This window comes from Bos indicus x Bos taurus, chromosome 23 (assembly GCF_003369695.1).
Source record: "Bos indicus x Bos taurus breed Angus x Brahman F1 hybrid chromosome 23, Bos_hybrid_MaternalHap_v2.0, whole genome shotgun sequence".
NCBI classification, from domain to species: Eukaryota; Metazoa; Chordata; class Mammalia; order Artiodactyla; family Bovidae; genus Bos; species Bos indicus x Bos taurus.
In genome coordinates this window covers 2,036,690-2,056,325 of record NC_040098.1, presented here as the reverse complement: position 1 = coordinate 2,056,325, position 19,636 = coordinate 2,036,690, and positions in this window count along the sequence as shown.

The following is a 19,636-nucleotide window of genomic DNA, read 5'->3' as shown; positions in this document are numbered from 1 at the left end:
ATATTGAGTTTTAAGCCAACTTCCTCACTCTCTTCTTTCAGCCTCATCAAGAAGCCCTTTAGTTTCTCTTCACTTTCTGCTATAAGGGTGGTTTCATCTGCATAGCTGAGGTTATTGATATTTTTCCAGTCAATCTTGATTCCAGCTTGTGCTTCATCCATCCCAGCATTTTACATGATTTCCTCTGCATATAAGCTAAATAAGCAGGGTGACAATATACAGCCTTGACGTACTCCTTCCCCGATTTGGAACAAGTCCATTGTTCCATATCTGGCTCTAACTGTTGCTTCTTGACCTGCATACAGATTTCTCAGGAGGCAGGTAAAGTGTTCTGGTATTACCATCTCTTTAAGAATTTTCCAGTTTGTTGTGATCCACAGAATCAAAGGCTTTGGCATTGTCAATAAAGCAGAAGTAGATGGGTTTTTTTTTCTGGAATTTTGTGGGTTTTTTTTGATGATCCAACATATGTTGACAACATTATCTCTGGTTCCTCTGCCTTTTCTAATCCAGTTTAAACATCTTGAAGTTCTCGGTGCATGTCCTGCTGAAGCCTCCTTTGGAGAATTTTGAGAATTACTTTTCTAGCATGTGAGATGAGTACAACTGTGTGGTAGTTTGAACATTCTTTGGTAATGCCTTTCTTAGGGACTGGAATGAAAACTGACTTTTTCCAGTCCTGTGGCCACTGCTTAGTTTTCCAAATTTGCTGACATATCAGGTACAGCACTTTCACAGAATCATCTTCTAGGACTTGGAATAGCTCAGCTGGAATTCCACCACCTCTACTAGCTTTGTTCGTAGTGATGCTTCCTAAGGCTGACTTGACTTCACATTCCAGGATGTCTGGCTCTAGGTGACTGATCATACCATCGTGATTTTCTGGGTCATAAAGAACATTTTTGTATAGCTCTTCTGTGTATTCTTGCCACCTCTTCTTAATATCTTCTGCTTCTATTAGGGCCATACCATTTTTGCCCTTTATTGTGCCCATCTTTGCAGGAAATATTCCCTTGGCATCTTTAATTTTCTTGATGAGATCGATAGTCTTTCCCATTCTATTGTTTTCCTCCATTTCTTTGCATTGATCCCTGAGGAAGGCTTTCTTATCTCTCCTTGCTATTCTTTGGAACTCCGCATTCAAGTGGCTTATCTTTCCTTTTCTTCTTTGCCTTTATCTTCTCTTTGTTTTCTCTGGAATGTAAGGCCTCTTCAGACAAACATTTTGCCTTTTTGAATTTGTTTTTCTTGTGGATGGTCTTGATCACTGCCTCCTATAAAATGTAATGAACTTCTGTTCATAATTCTTCAGAAAAAAAAAAAAAAAAAACAGGTATACATGTGTTCCCCATCCCGAACCCTCCTCCCTCCTCCCTCCCCATACCATCTGTGGTGGATTCATTTTGATATTTGGCAAAACTAATACAATTATGTAAAGTTTAAAAATAAAATAAAATTAGAAAAAAAAAAAAACACATAATTCTTCAGGCACTCTATCAGATCTAATCCCTTGAATCTATTTGTCACTTCCACTGTATAATTGTAAGGGATGACAATGATAGAAGGCAGAAAACAAATTGTCTTGAAACACACACAAAAATATTTGAGTAATTGGAAAATATAAAGATTGAAAATGGTGGGTGATACAACTTAAATTAAAACAAGATTAAAAATAATCTATCCTATTATTTCTGAAGAATTGGATGGAATGAGGAAGGCAGACTGGAGGTGGGAAGCCAGGACATGGTCAGGAGACTGTGAGAAAAGTGAACGCATGGCATCAGTGTTAACACAGTGCATGTTATGTTGGTGAGGAAGCAATAAATATGCAACATAGTAAAAGTAAAATGTACAGAATTGGCGGCCATCTGGAATGGGGACGTGACAGGCAGGACAGCTGAAGGAGATCACAACCACTGCATGGACAGACACTGGTCAGTGTATCCCAGTGCCTTTGCAATGCCACCTCACCCTGTGCTCTGAGAAGCTGGCCTTTGCAAACTGTTCCACCCTCTACCATGCCTCTGCCCTCTGGCTTAGATTTATCACACAGGCAGAAGAAACAAAAATGCAAAAGAGTGAGGTCAGTATATATCCCTGGTCAAGCCTTCTCACCCACAACCTCCCCAGGTTCTAGCAAACACCATCATCTGTCCCAGGCCCCAGAGCCTATGGCTAGTGATAACTTTGCTTGTATTGGCCTAGGGTTGCTATACTGTCTATTATTGGCTCCTTATATGTCACGAAATCTCAATAAATAACCCTTTGGAATTTTTCTAATTTGTTTGTTTGCCATCCACTTCTGTTGGAACCCTAATTGAAATGGGTATGTTTAGTTTTGTATTTTAAAATTTTAATTGCAGAATTCTGCTTTCCACCATGAAAGTGGGACAAAAATTTATTCTGCTGCTAAAACAAGAAAAATTGAGAAATGAAAAATAAGGTAGTAATGGACAATGATCCTTGAGAGACAGGAAACAAAAATGGCGAGTTCTGTGATCATTCAAACATTTTGAGCTTCTCAGGTGGCACTAATGGTAAAGAACTCATTTGCCAAGGCAGGAGACATAAGAGAAGTGGGTTTAATCTCTGGGTTGGAAAAATCCACTGGAGGAGAATATGGCAGCCCATTCTGGAATTCTTAACTGGAGAATCCCATGGACAGAGGAGCCTGGCAGGCTACAGTTCATGGAGTTGCAAAGAGTTGGACATGACTGAAGCGATTTAGCAGCACCAGCTTCTAAGCCAAGGTAGTCACCTGAAGAGCTGCCACCTGGAGGTGGAGATGACATGCAGAAAGATGAGGAAACTTGAGTTCATAAGACAGAGACCAGGGAGGAGGGCTCAGCCTAGGGAGAACCCCAGGGAATTACTGAAGAGGGTCTCCCTCAAGTCTTCAAGAGAAACTGCAGAGCCCAGTGATGTGGAGGCTGGCAACCAGTGCCCCATATCCAGGAGGAACAACAATAATGCCCATTCCACCCAACCAGAATGAATAAAACCCCATAATTTATAGAATATTGGGTAGAGTGCTCAGGAAGTCTCACCCCAGAAATAGAGAATGAGGGGACCCAGAATTATCAATGCTTCAGAACCACCTGACTAAGTATAGAAGAAGAAAAAACAAGCAGAGAAAGGGGGCAGGAAGAATATGGTACAACAGAAAAGGACTATCAATAAGGTAGATAGAAGCATATGTGTGTGTGTGTATGTGTGTGTGTATATATATATATATATATATATATATGTATATATATATGATATATATATATGATTAAATTAAAAATGAATGATATAATTATTCCAATAGTCAATAAATCCAAAGAACCAACTTTATGCAGTCTTTAAGTAAACTAACTTTAAAATTTAAAAAAAAGCTAAAAGTGAAACTATGCAAACCTTAATCATAAGAAATTTATAGTGGCAATATTGTATAAAACAATAAAGAACATCATTTCATAATAATAATGGAGTCAATTTATCAACAGACTATGAAAACCCTAAATGTGTATGAACCTAAGCTTAAAAACCTGAGGAATAATTTATAGAGCTTAATATATCATATTTTCTTCCCATTTATCTATCTCATAAATATCCATTTATCCTATCTGCATAGACAGATAAATACCCATTTACCACACACATGCAGCATACAAAATAAAATGTGCCTCAATAATTTTAGAATGATTTATGTCATAGTATGTTCTCTATCATAGCAAAATCAATTTAGGAACCAATATCAGAAAAATATTCCAAAATCTTCAAATATTTAGACTACAAACAAATACTTCTTTTTAATTTATGAGAAGAATAATCTTGAAGTAAATTATAAATAATTAGATTAAATGAAAATAACTCAGTATATACAAGCTGCAGACTACTATTCAGTAAGATTCAATTAAAACATTGCTTCTGTTCAGTTCAGTCACTCAGTCTTGTCAGACTCTTTGTGACCCCATGAATCACAGCACACCAGGCCTCCCTGTCCATCACCAACTCCTGGAGTTCACTTAAACTCATGTCTATTGAGTCGGTGATGTCATCCAGCCATCTCATCTTCTGTCGTCCCCTTCTCCTCCTGTCCTCAATCCCTCCTAGCATCAGGGACTTTTCCAATGTTCACATGATATGCCCAAAATATTGGAGTTTCAGCTTTAGCATCACTCCTTCCAATGAAAACCCAAGACTGATCTCCTTCAGAATGGACTGGTTGGATCTCTTTGCAGTCCAAGGGACTCTCAAGAGTCATCTCTAGCACCACAGTTCAAAAAGCATCAATTCTTCAGCATTCAGCTTTCTTCACAGTCCAACGCTCATATCCATACATGACCACTGGAAAATATATAGCCTTGACTAGACAAACCTTTATTGACAAAGTAATGTCTCTGCTTTTAAATATGCTGTCTAGGTTGGTCATAAGTTTCCTTCCAACGAGCAAGCATATTTTAGTTTCATGGCTGCAATCACCATCTGAAGTGATTTTGGAGCCCAGAAAAATAAAGTCTGACACTGTTTCCACTGTTTCCCCATCTATTTTCCATGAAACGATGGGACCAGATGCCATGATCTTAGTTTTCTGAATGTTGAGCTTTAAGCCAACTTTTTCACTCTCCTCTTTCACTTTCATCAAGAGGCTCTTTAGTTCTTCTTCACTTCTGCCATAAGGGTGGTGTCATCTGCATATCTGAGGTTACTGATATTTGTCCCAGCAATCTTGATTCCAGCTTGTGCTTCCTCCAGCATAGTGTTTCTCATGATGTACTCTGCATGTAAGTTAAATAAGCAGAGTGACGATATACAGCCTTGACAACACTTGTTTCTATTTGGAACCAGTCTGTTGTTCCATGTCCATTTCTAACTGTTGCTTCCTGTCCTGCATATAGGTTTCTCAAGAGGCAGGTCAGGTGGTCTGGTATTCCCACCTCTTTCAGAATTTTCCACAGTTTATTGTGATCCACACAGTCAAAGACTTTGGCATAGTCAATAAAGCAGAAATAGATGTTTTTCTGGAACTCTCTTGCTTTTTCCATGATCCAGCAGATGTTGGCAATTTGATCTCTGGTTCCTCTGCCCTTTCTAAAACCAGCTTGAACATCTGGAAGCTCACAGTTCACCCATTGTTGAAGCCTGGCTTGGAGAATTTGGGCATTACTTTACTAGCGTGTGAGATAAGTGCAATTGTGTGGTAGTTTGAGTATTCTTTGGCATTGCCTTTCTTTGAGATTGAAATGAAACTGACCTTTTCAAGTCCTGTGGCCACTGCTGAGTTTTCCAAATTTGCTGGCATATTGAATGCAGCACTTTCACAGCATCATCTTTCAGGATTTGAAATAGCTCAACTGGAGTTCCATCATCTCCACTAGCTTTGTTCATAATGATTCTTTCTAAGGCCCAATTGACTTCACATTCCAGGATGTCTGGCTCTAGATGAGTGATCACGCCATCATGATTATCAAGGTCATGAAGCTCTTTTTTGTATAGCTCTTCTGTGTATTCTTGCCACTTCTTAATACCTTCTGCTTCTGTTAGATCCATACCATTTTTGTCCTTTATTAAGCCCATCTTTGCATGAAATATTCCCTTGGTATCTCTAATTTTCTTGAAGAGATATCTAGTCTTTCCCATTCTATTGTTTTCCTCTATTTCTTTGCATTGATCGCTGAAGAAGGCTTTCTTTCTCTCCTTGCTATTCTTTGGAATTCTGCACTACCACACGCCGGAGGTGAGGGGAGGCGGCCGAGAAGAGCTACCCCACATCCAAGGAGCAGCGGCTGCGCAGGTGCAGGAGGACTGAGAAGAGCTACTCCATGTTCAGTGACAGGAGAGGTGGCCATGAGGGGATACCCCTTGTCCAAGGCAAGGAACAGCCGCTGTGCTTTGCTGGAGCCAGTGTGAAGAGATACCCCACGTCCAAGGTAAGAGAAACCCAAGTAAGATGGTAAGTGTTGCTAGAGGCTATCAAAGAGCAGACACACTGAAACCATAATCACAGAAAACTAGCCAATCTGATCACACAGACCACAGCCTTGTCTAACTCAGTGAAACTAAGGCATGCCATGTGGGGCCACCCAAGACAGGAGGGTCATGGTGGAGAGGTCTGACAGAATGTGGTCCACTGGAGAAGGGAATGGCAAGCCACTTCAGTATTCTTACCTTGAGAACCCCATAAACAGTATGAAATGGCAAAATGATAGTATACTGAGGGGGAACTCCCCGGATCTGTAGGCGCCCAATATGCTACTGGAGATCAGTGGAGAAATAACTCCAGAACTAATGAAGGGGTGGAGCCAAACCAAAAACAATACACAGTTGTGGATGTGACTGGTGATAGAAGCAAGGTCTGATGCTGTGAAGAGCAATATTGCATAGGAACCTGGAATGTCAGGTCCATGAATCAAGGCAAATTGGAAGTGGTGAAACAGGAGATGGCAAGATTGAATGTCAACGTTCTAGGAATCAGCAAACTAAAATGCCATGATCTTCATTTTCTGAATGTTGAGCTTTAAGCCAACTCTTCCACTTTCAAGAGGCTTTTTAGTTCCTCTTCACTTTATACCATAAGGCTGGTGTCATTTGCATATCTGAGGTTATTGATATTTCTCCTGGCAATCTTGATTCCAGCTTGTGCTTCTTCCAGCCCAGCGTTTCTCATGATGTACTCTGCATATCAGTTAAATAAGCAGGGTGACAATATACAGCCTTGACTTACTCCTGTTCCTATTTGGAACCAGTCTGTTGTTCCATGTCCAGTTCTAACTGTTGCTTCCTGACCTGCATATAGGTTTCTCAAGAGGCAGGTCAGGTGGTCTGGTATTCACATCTCTTTCAGAATTTCCCACAGTTTATTGTGTTCCACACAGTCAAAGGCCTTGGCATAGTCAATAAAGCAGAAATAGATGTTTTTCTGGAACTCTTGCTTTTTCCATGATCCAGCGGATGTTGGCAATTTGATCTCTGGTTCCTCTGCCTTTTCTAAAACCAGCTTGAACATCTGGAAGTTCCTCCTTAATCAATAGAAATTGACCAGAGGCAAGAGAAGAAGTTCAGGCAACGTTTTATTGTGACACTGCCTTCGGTAGGCAGGTCAAAGCAACACTTAGAACTGGACATGGAACAACAGACTGGTTACAAACCAGGAAATGAGTACGTCAAGGGTTTATATTTTAACCCTGCTTATTTAACTTATATTCAGAGTACATCATGAGAAACACTGGGCAGGATGAAGCAAAAGCTGGAATCAAGATTGCCAGGAGAAATGTCAATAATCTCAGATATGAAGATGACACCATGCTTATGGCAGAAAGCTAAGAAGAACTAAAGAGTCTCTTGATGAAAGTGAAAGAGGAGAGTGAAGAAGTTGGCTTAAAACTCAACATTCAGAAAACTAAGATCATAGCATCTGGTCCCATCACTTCATGGCAAATAGATGGGGAAACAGTGGCAGAATTTATTTATTTTTTTTTTCTCTCTAATTTTATTTTATTTTTAAACTTTACATAATTGTATTAGTTTTGCCAAATATCAAAATGAATCCGCCACAGGTATACATGTGTTCCCCATCCCGAACCCTCCTCCCTCCTCCCTCCCCATACCATCCCTCTGGGCCGTCCCAGTGCACCAGCCCCAAGCATCCAGCATCATGCATCGAACCTGGACTGGCAACTCGTTTCCTACATGATATTTTACATGTTTCATTGCCATTCTCCCAAATCTTCCCACCCTCTCCCTCTCCCACAGAGTCCATAAGACTGTTCTATACATCAGTGTCTCTTTTGCTGTCTTGTACACCGGGTTATTGTTACCATCTTTCTAAATTCCATATATATGCGTTAGTATACTGTATTTATGTTTTTCCTTCTGGCTTACTTCACTCTGTATAATAGGCTCCAGTTTCATCCACCTCATTAGAACTGATTCAAATGTATTCTTTTTAATGGCTGAGTAATACTCCATTGTGTATATGTACCACAGCTCTCTTATCCATTCATCTGCTGATGGACATCTAGGTTGCTTCCATGTCTTGGCTATTATAAACAGTGCTGCGATGAACATTGGGGTACACGTGTCTCTTTCAATTCTGGTTTCCTCAGTGTGTATGCCCAGCAGTGGGGTTGCTGGATCATAAGGCAGTTCTATTTCCAGTTTTTTAAGGAATCTCCACACTGTTCTCCATAGTGGCTGTACTAGTTTGCATTCCCACCAACAGTGTAAGAGGGTTCCCTTTTCTCCACACCCTCTCCAGCATTTATTATTTGTAGACTTTTGGATCGCAGCCATTCTGACTGGTGTGAAATGGTACCTCATAGTGGTTTTGATTTGCATTTCTCTGATAATGAGTGATGTTGAGCATCTTTTCATGTGTTTGTTAGCCATCTGTATGTCTTCTTTGGAGAAATGTCTATTTAGTTCTTTGGCCCATTTTTTGATTGGGTCATTTATTTTTCTGGAGTTGAGCTGTAGGAGTTGCTTGTATATTTTTGAGATTAGTTGTTTGTCAGTTGCTTCATTTGCTATTATTTTCTCCCATTCTGAAGGCTGTCTTTTCACCTTGCTAATAGTTTCCTTTGATGTGCAGAAGCTTTTAAGGTTAATTAGGTCCCATTTGTTTATTTTTGCTTTTATTTCCAATATTCTGGGAGGTGGGTCATAGAGGATCCTGCTGTGATGTATGTCAGAGAGTGTTTTGCCTATATTCTCCTCTAGGAGTTTTATAGTTTCTGGTCTTACGTTTAGATCTTTAATCCATTTTGAGTTTATTTTTGTGTATGGTGTTATAAAGTGTTCTAGTTTCATTCTTTTACAAGTGGTTGACCAGATTTCCCAGCACCACTTGTTAAAGAGATTGTCTTTAATCCATTGTATATTCTTGCCTCCTTTGTCGAAGATAAGGTGTCCATATGTGCCTGGATTTATCTCTGGGCTTTCTATTTTATTCCATTGATCAATATTTCTGTCTTTGTGCCAGTACCATACTGTCTTGATAACTGTGGCTTTGTAGTAGAGCCTGAAGTCAGGTAGGTTGATTCCTCCAGTTCCATTCTTCTTTCTCAAGATCGCTTTGGCTATTCGAGGTTTTTTGTATTTCCATACAAATTGTGAAATTATTTGTTCTAGCTCTGTGAAGAATACTGTTGGTAGCTTGATAGGGATTGCGTTGAATCTATAAATTGCTTTGGGTAGTATACTCATTTTCACTATATTGATTCTTCCAATCCATGAACATGGTATATTTCTCCATCTATTAGTGTCCTCTTTGATTTCTTTCACCAGTGTTTTATAGTTTTCTATATATAGGTCTTTAGTTTCTTTAGGTAGATATATTCCTAAGTATTTTATTCTTTCCATTGCAATGGTGAATGGAATTGTTTCCTTAATTTCTCTTTCTGTTTTCTCATTATTAGTGTATAGGAATGCAAGGGATTTCTGTGTGTTGATTTTATATCCTGCAACTTTACTGTAGTCATTGATTATTTCTAGTAATTTTTTGGTGGACTCTTTAGGGTTTTCTATGTAGAGGATCATGTCATCTGCAAACAGTGAGAGTTTTACTTCTTCTTTCCCAATTTGGATTCCTTTTATTTCTTTTTCTGCTCTGATTGCTGTGGCCAAAACTTCCAAAACTATGTTGAATAGTAATGGTGAAAGTGGGCACCCTTGTCTTGTTCCTGACTTTAGAGGAAATGCTTTCAATTTTTCACCATTGAGGATAATGTTTGCTGTGGGTTTGTCATATATAGCTTTTATTATGTTGAGGTATGTTCCTTCTATTCCTGCTTTCTGGAGAGTTTTTATCATAAATGGATGTTGAATTTTGTCAAAGGCTCTCTCTGCATCTATTGAGATAATCATATGGTTTTTATTTTTCAATTTGTTAATGTGGTGTATTACATTGATTGATTTGCGGATATTGAAGAATCCTTGCATCCCTGGGATAAAGCCCACTTGATCATGGTGTATGATCTTTTTAATGTGTTGTTGGATTCTGATTGCTAGAATTTTGTTAAGGATTTTTGCATCTATGTTCATCAGTGATATTGGCCTGTAGTTTTCTTTTTTTGTGGCATCTTTGTCAGGTTTTGGTATTAGGGTGATGGTGGCCTCATAGAATGAGTTTGGAAGTTTACCTTCCTCTGCAATTTTCTGGAAGAGTTTGAGCAGGATAGGTGTTATTGACAAACCATTAGCCAGACTCATCAAGAAACAAAGGGAGAAAAATCAAATCAACAAAATTAGAAACGAAAATGGAGAGATCACAACAGAATTTATTTTTGAGGGCTCCAAAATCACTGCAGATGGTGACTGCAGCCATTAAATTAAAAGACACTTGCTCCTTGGAAGAAAAGTTATGACCAACCTAGACAGTATATTAAAAAGCAGAGACATTACTTTGTCAACAAAGGTGTATCTAGTCAAAGCTATGGTTTTTCCAGTAGTCATGTATGGATGTAAGATTTGGACTATAAAGAAAGCTGAGCACCAAATAATCAATGCTTTTGAACTGTGGTGTTAAAGAAGACTCTTGAGAGTCTTTTGGATAGCGAGGAGATCCAACCAGTCCATCTTAAAGGTAATCAGTCCTGAATATTCATTGGAAGGCCTGATGCTGAAGCTGAAATTCCAATACTTTGGCCACTTGATGCGAAGAACTGGCTCATTTGAAAAGACCCTGGGGGGACCGGGGGGTTCTACAATGGTGGAGAAATAGGACAGGGAGACCACTTTCTCCCCCACAAATTCATCAAAAGAACATTTGAACGCTGAGTAAATTCCACAAAACAACTTCTGAATGCTGGCAGAGAACATCAGTCACCCAGAAAGTCAGCCCATTGTCTTCAAAAGGAGATAGGAAAAAATATAAAAGATAAAAAGAGAGACAAAAGAGGTGGGGATGGAGATCCGTCCCAGGAAGGGAGTCTTAAAAGAGAAGTTTCCAAACACCAGGAAACACTCTAACCAGCGAGTCTGTGGTGAGTCTGTGGTTAGCCTTGGAACCTCAGAGGGCAACATAACCGGGAGGAAAAGTAAATAAATAATTAAAACCCACAGATTACATGCCTAAGGGCAACTCCCAGTGGAGAAGCAGCCCAGCCTTTCGTATCCACTAGCAAGCTGGGCCTGGACAGGGAGGCATGGGGTGCATTGCTAAGGACCGGGCCTGAATGCCCCAAGGGCATCTCAGGGAACTAACTTGAGATAACAATCCAGTCTGTGGGATAGCTATCCCGGGAAAAACCCTACCCTAAGACACCGTTAGGCCCACTCACAGAGCAAAGGAATGAGCAGAGCTAGTTGACTGCAGACCGGTCCATCCCCTACCAGAGACAGGCAGGCGAGGGCAGCCAGAGCTGGAAGTGGGTAATTGTGGGCCCAGAAAGGCATCACCTACCAAACTGCAAGCAGGCTTCGTTGCTAACCAAGACTTCTTGGGGTTCTGGATGGTTGACATCCGCTGGGAGGGTCACAGCCAGAGATCAGCTCCCCAGAAGAGACACACGGCACCACCATTGTACACCTAGAAACCTGAGCAACTGGGATGGAGAAGGTGATAAGATGCAGCCCCCAACTGGAGGCGACCACGCTCGCCAAGGACTTGGTCACCTGAGCTGCTCGGACCTGGGAAGGGCACAAAATGCAGTCCCAAACAAGTCTGCGCCTTTGTGGAGTACCCAAGAACCTGAACCTGAGTGGCTTAGACCTGGGAAATGCATGCAACCCAGAGCCTGCCTCAGACAATTCCTGGCAGAGCAACCTAGAGCCTGAACAGTGTAGACTGGGAAGGCACACACGCCGTGAGCGGGAGCAAACCCAGTGTGGATGAGACACTGCGAGCACTCCCCACACACACCAGTGATATTTGTTTGTAGTGTTCCTCCCTCCCCACAGTACACTGAACAAGTAAGCCTAAAAAAGTGACCACCACCGCCCCCTTGTGTCAGGGCAGAAATTAGACACTGAAGAGACCAGCAAACAGAAGGAGCTAAAATAAACAGAGGGAACCTCTTTGGAAGTGACAGGTGCAATAGATTAAAACCCTGCAGTTAGCACCAACTACATAGGAAGGGGCCTATAGATCTTGAGAAGTATAAGCCAGATCAAGGAACTATCTGAAAATGAACTGACCCCACACTGTCCACAACAACACCAGAGAAAGTCCTAGATATATTTTTACTGTTATCATTTTTTTAATTAAAAAAATTATTTTTAAGTCCTCTATTACTCCTTCAAGTTTCATTTTTATAACCTACTATTACTTTTCAAACAGAAAGACCCTATTTTTAAAGCAAATTATATATATATATATATATATATATATATATATATATACATACATATATATATATACATATATATAATAATTTTTGTGACTTTGTTCTTTTCTTTAATTTTTTTTTTTTTTTTTTGAGAATCCAACCTCTACTCTAGATTTTTAATCTTTGCTTTTTGGTATTTGTTATTAATTTTGTACCTTTAAGAACCCAAATCTTCAGTACCCATTTTTACTTGGGAGCGAGATTACTGGCTTGACTGCTCTCTCCCTCTTTGTACTCTCCTTTTTCTCCACTAGGTAGCCTCTATCTCCTCCCTCCCCCTTCTCTTCTCTACCCAATTCTATGAATCTCTTTGTGTGTTCCAGGCTGTGGAAAACACTTAGGCAACTGACTACTGGCTGGATCTGTCTCTCTCCTTTTGATTCCTCATATTATCCTCCTGGCCACCTCTATCTCCTTCCTGTCTCTTTTCTGTAACTTCATAAACATCTCTGAGGGATCCAGACTGTGTAGAACACTTAGGGAACTGATTACTGGCTAGATCTGTCTCTCCCCTTTTGATTCCCCCTCTTCTCCTCCTGGTCATCTCTATCTCCCTCTTCTCTTCTCCATGTAACTGTGTGTACCTCTCCGTGTGTCACTCACTGTGGAGAAACTTCTCATCAATACATACCATGCAAATTTTCCAGCAACACAAGAACATAGCCCTGAGCTTCAATATACAGGCTGTCCAAAATCACACCAAACCCATTGACATCTCAAAACTCATTACTGGACACTTCATTGCACTCCAGAGAGAAGAAATCCAGCTCCACTCACCAGAACACCGACACAAGCTTCACTAACCAGGAAACCTTGACAAGCCACCTATCCCATCCCACCCACAGTGAGGAAACTCCACAATAAAGATAATTCCACAAACTGCCCAAAAATGGAAATGCCACCCCAAAACCAGCAATATAAACAAGATGAAAAAGCAGAGAAATACCCAGCAGGTAAAGGAACAGGATAAATGCCCACCAAACCAAACAAAAGAGGAAGAGATAGGGAATCTACTTGATAAAGAATTCCAAATAATGATAGTGAAAATGATCCCAAATCTAGAAAACAAAATGGAGTTACAAATAAATATCTTGGAGACAAGGATTGAGAAGATTCAAGAAAGGTTTAACAAAGACCGAGAAGAAAAAAAAAAAAAGTCAATATATAATGAATAATGCAACAAATGATATAAAAAATACTCTGGAGGGAACCAACAGTAGAATAACAGAGGCAGAAAATAGGATAAGTGAGGTTGAAGATAGAATGATAGAAATAAATAAAACAGAGAGGAAAAAAGAAAAAAGAATTAAAAGAAGTGAGGGCAACTTCAGAGAACTCTGGGACAATGTTAAACATCCCAAAATTTGCATCATAGGAGTCACAGAAGAAGAAGACAAAAAGAAAGGCCATGAGAAAATACTTGAGGAGATAATCGTTGAAAACTTCCCTAAAATGGGGAAGGGAATAATTACCCAAATCCAAGAAACCTAGAGAGTTCCAAACAAGATAAACCCAAGGTGAAATACCCCAAGGCACATATTAATCAAATTAACAAACATCAAACACAAGGAACAAATATTAAAAGCAGCAAGGGAAAAAGAACAAATAATGCGCAAGGGGATTCCCCTAAGGATAACAGCTGATCTTTCAATAGAAACTCTTCAGGCCAGCAGGGAATGGCAGGACATACTTAAAGTGATGAAAGAAAATAACCTACAGCCCAGATTACTGTACCGAGCAAGGATCTCATTCAAATATGAAGGAGAAATAAAAAGCTTTACAGACAAGCAAAAGCTGAGAGAATTCAGCACCACCAAACCAGCTCTCCAACAAATGCTAAAGGATCTTCTCTAGACAGGAAACACAGAAAGGGTGTATAAACTCGAACCTTAAACAACAAAGTAAATGGCAACAGGATCATACCTATCAATAATTACCTTAAATGTAAATGGACTGAATGCCCCAACCAAAAGACAAAGACTGGCTGAATGGATACAAAAACAAGACCCCCATATATGTTGTCTACAAGAGACCCACCTAAAAACAAGGGACACATACAGACTGAAAGTGAAGGGCTGGAAAAAGATTTTCCATACAAATAGAGACCAAAAGAAAGCAGGAGTAGCAATACTCATATCTGATAAAATAGACTTTAAAATAAAGGCTGTGAAAAGAGACAAAGAAGGAAACTACATGATGATCAAAGGATCAACCCAAGAAGAAGATATAACAATTATAAATATATATGCACCCAACATAGGAGCACTGCAGTACGTAAGACAAATGCTAACAAGTATGAAAGCAGAAATTAAGAACAACACAATAATAGTGGGAGACTTTAATACCCCACTCACACCTATGGATAGATCAACTAAACAGAAAATTAACAAGGAAACACCAAATTTAAATGATACATTAGACCAGTTAGACCTAATTGATATCTATAGGACATTTCACCCCAAAACAATGAATTTCACCTTTTTCTCAAGTGCACGTGGAATTTCTCTGGGATAGATCACATCCTGGGCCATAAATCTAGCCTTGGTAAATTAAAAAAAAAATTGAAATCTTTCTAAGCATCTTTTCTGAACACAATGCAGTAAGATTATATGTCAATTACATGAGAAAAACTATTAAAAATTCTAACATATGGAGGCTGAACAACACGCTGCTGAATAACCAACAAATCACAGAAGAAATCAAAAATGAAATAAAAATATGCATAGTAACGAGTGAAAATGATAACACAACAACCCTAAACATATGAGATACTGTAAAAGCAATGCTAAGGGGAAGGTTCATAGCAAATCAGGCTTACCTCAAGAAACAAGAAAAAAATGAAATAAATAACTTAACTCTACACCTAAAGCAACAAACACAGGAAGAAATTAAGAACCCCAGGATTAGCAGAAAGAAAGAAATATTAAAAATTAGGGCAGAAATAAATGCAAAAGAAACAAAAGAGACCATAGCAAAAACCAACAAAGCCATAAGCTGTATTTTTGAGAAGATAAATAAAATTGACAAACCATTAGGCAGACTCATCAAGAAACAAAGGGAGAAGAATCAAATCAACAAAATTAGAAATTAAAATGGAGAGATTACAACAGATAACACAGAAATACAAAAGATCATAAGAGACTACTATCAGCAACTATATGCCAATAAAATGGACAACTTGGAAGAAATGGACAAATTCTTAGAAAAGTACAACTTTCCAACACTGAACCAGGAAGAAATAGAAATTCTTAACAGACCCATCACAAGCACGGAAATTGAAACTGTAATCAGAAATCTTCCAGCAAACAAAAGCCCAGGACCAGACAACTTCACAGATGAATTCTACCATAAATTTAGAGAAGAGCTAATGCCTATCATACTCAAACTCTCCCAGAAAATTGTAGAGGAAGGTAAACTTTCAAACTCATTCTATGAGGCCACCATCCCCCTAATACCAAAACCTGACAAAGATGCCACACACAAAAAAGAAAACTATGGGCCAATATAACTGATGAACATAGATGCAAAAATCCTTAACAAAATTCTAGCAAACAGAATCCAACAACATATTAAAAAGATCATACATCATGACCAAGTGGGCTTTAACCCAGGGATGCAAGGATTCTTTAATATCCGCAAATCAATCAATGTAATACACCACATTAACAAATTGAAAGATAAAAACCATATGATTATCTCAATAGATGCAGAGAAAGCCTTTGACAAAATTCAACATCCATTTATAACAAAAACCCTCCAGAAAGCATACCTCAAAATAATAAAAGCTATATATGACAAACCCACAGCAAACATTATCCTCAATGGTGAAAAATTGAAAGCATTTCCCCTAAAGTTAGGAACAAGACAAGGGTGCCCACTCTCACCACTACTAGTCAACATAGTTTTGGAAGTTTTGGCCACAGCAATCAGAGCAGAAAAAGAAATAAAAGGAATCCAGATTGAAAAAGAAGAAGTAAAACTCTCACTGTTTGCAGATGACATGGTCCTATATACAGAAAACCCTAAAGACTCCACCAGAAAATTACTAGAGCTAATCAGTGACTAGAGTAAAGTTGCAGGATATAAAATCAACACACAGAAATCCCTTGCATTCCTATACACTAATAATGAGAAAACAGAAAGAGAAATTAAGGAAACAATTCCATTCACCATTGCAACGAAAAGAATAAAATACTTAGGAATATATCTGCCTAAAAAACCAAAAGACCTCCATTGGCAGATTCATTTTGATATATGGCAAAACCAATATGATATTGTAAAGTTAAAATATAAAATTAAATTAAAAAAGAAATTTAAAAAAAGGAAAAATAATAGTCTTGGGGAAAAAAAAACAAAAAAACAAAAGACCTATATATCAAAAACTATAAAACACTGATGAAAGAAATCAAAGAGGACACAAATAGATGGAGAAATATACCATGTTCATGGATTGGAAGAATCTATATACTGAAAATGAGTATTCTACCCAAAGCAATCTATAGATTCAATGCAATCCCTATCAAGCTACCAATGGTAATTTTTGCAGAGCTAGAACAAATAATTTCACAATTTGTATGGAAATACAAAAAACCTCGAATAGCCAAAGCATTCTTGAGAAAGAAGAATGGAACTGGAAGAATCAACCTGCCTGACTTCAGGCTCTACTACAAAGCCACAATCATCAAGACAGTATGGTACTGGCACAAAGACAGAAATATAGATCAATGGAACAAAATAGAAAGCCCAGAGATAAATCCATGCACCTATGGACATCTTATCTTTGACAGAGGAGACGAGAATATACAATGGAGAAAAGACAATCTCTTTAACAAGTGGTGCTGGAAAAACTGGTCAACCGCTTGTAAAAGAATGAAAGTAGAACACTTTCTAACACCATACACAAAAATAAACTCAAAATGGATTAAAGATCTCAACATAAGACCAGAAACTATAAAACTCCTAGAGGAAAACATAGGCAAAACACTTTCTGACATAAATCACATCAGGATCCTCTAGGACCCACCTCCCAGAATATTGGAAATAAAAGCAAAAATAAACAAATGGGACCTAATTAAAATTAACAGCTTCGGCACAACAAAGGAAACTATAAGAAATGTGAAAAGACAGCCTTCAGAATGGGAGAAAATAATAGCAAATGAAGCAACTGACAAAGAATTAATCTCAAAAATATACAAGCAACTCCTGCAGCTCAATTCCAGAAAAATAAACGACCCAATCAAAAAATGGGCCAAAGAACTAAACAGACATTTCTCCAAAGAAGACATACAGATGGCTAAGAAACACATGAAAAGATGCTCAACATCACTCATTATCAGAGAAATGCAAATCAAAACCACAATAAGGTACCATTTCACACCAGTCGGAATGGCTGCTATACAAAAGTTTACAAGTAATGAATGCTAGAGAGGGTGTGGAGAAAAGGGAACCTTCTTACACTGTTGGTGGGAATGCAAACTAGTACAGCCACTATGGAGAACAGTGTGAAGATTCCTTAAAAAACTGGAAATAGAACTGCCATATGACCCAGCAATACCATTGCTGTGCATACACACTGAGGAAACCAGAATTGAAAGAGACACGTGTACCCCAGTGTTCATCACAACACTGTTTATAATAGCCAGGACATGGAAGCAACCTAGATGCCCATCAGGAGACAAATGGATAAGAAAGCTGTGGTACATATACACAATAGGATATTACTCAGCCATTAAAAAGAATACATTTGAATCAGTTCTAATGAGGTGGATGAAACTGGAGCCTATTATACAGGGTGAAGTAAGCCAAAAAGAAAAACACCAATACAGTATACTAACGCATATATATGGAATTTAGAAAGGTGGTAACGATAACACCACATGTGAGACAGCAAAAGAGACACAGATGTACAGAACAATCTTTTGGGCTCTGTGGGAGAGGGTGAGGGTGGGATGATTTGGGAGAATGGCATTGAAATATGCATATTATCATATGTGAAAAGGATCAACAGTCCAGGTTTGATGCATGAGACAGGGCGCTCAGGGCTGGTGCACTGGGATGTCCCAGAGGGATGGGATGGGGAGGGAGGTGGGAGAGGGGTTCAGAATGGGGAACACATATACATCCATGGTGGATTCATGTCAATGTATGGCAAAACCAATACAATATTGTAAAGTAATTAGCCTCCAATTAAAATAAATAAATTTATATTAAAAAAGAAAGAAAGAAAGACCCTGGTGCTAGGAAAGATTGAAGGCTGGAGTAGAAGGGGATGACCGAGGATGAGATGGTTGGATGGCATCACCAACTCAATGGATATGAATTTGACTAAACTCTGGGAGTTGCTGATGGACAGGGAGGCCTGGCATGCTGCAGTCAATGGGGTCATGAAGAGTGGGACACAACTGAGTGACTGAACTGAACTGAACTGCTGCACAGGTTTCCTTGCTCATTGCCCAAAATGGGCAAGCTGGTTCCTTACATGGGGTTAGGGTAGGGGTGTGTACAAGGTTCAGGCTGGAGAGGTGGTTTAGGCGGTTTGCTCATCCCTTTGTTGGCATTGGGTACAAGGGCATGCATCCCACTTTTGCTATCAGCTCTTCAGAAGTGGTAGTTGGTGGGTTTCTTTTTTTTGTCTTTTTGTATTTTTTTATCCATAATTTGTCTCAAATATTCATGCATGCAGTCCTTTATAGTCCCTTATGATTTATTTGTATGTTGCTGCTGGAGGAGACATTTATCCAGGTGAAGCCCTACAGCAAATGGTTGCAGGGCCTAGCCTGTCTCAAAAAGACCCCATTTAGCATTTATTTTTTATGTATATTTTTTAATATAAATTTATACACCCATTTAGCATTTAAAATGTTTGGGTTTTCAAGATAGAATGTTCAAATATGCCCAGTGAGTATAATGCAGAGACCACATATAAAGATCTATAATTTATTTGATATTACATTTTTGTTTATTTTTCTCACACAACCATAAGCAGTGAACCATATACTACGTAATTTCATGAACATTGAGGCTTGTTTTTGTCAACTTAGACACAGCATACACATACTGACAGCCTTCACTGGTGTACAGTTTTCTGAGCTGGTGTCTGTGCATTACTTTCACTGGTATGTGAACTTTTTAAGGTAACAGTTTCTTTTTTGTTTTCACTCATCACTTAGTGCAAATCCTTTCATATAAAGAGTTTCTGATGACTCTAAGTGTGATAGAATTGTACTTTGATATAACCTCTTTACATTTGAATCTAATACTTAGGACAAGCAGTTTTCATGCTAGTTTGCACTGTATAGGTATTGCAAGAACTAAATTCCAGGACA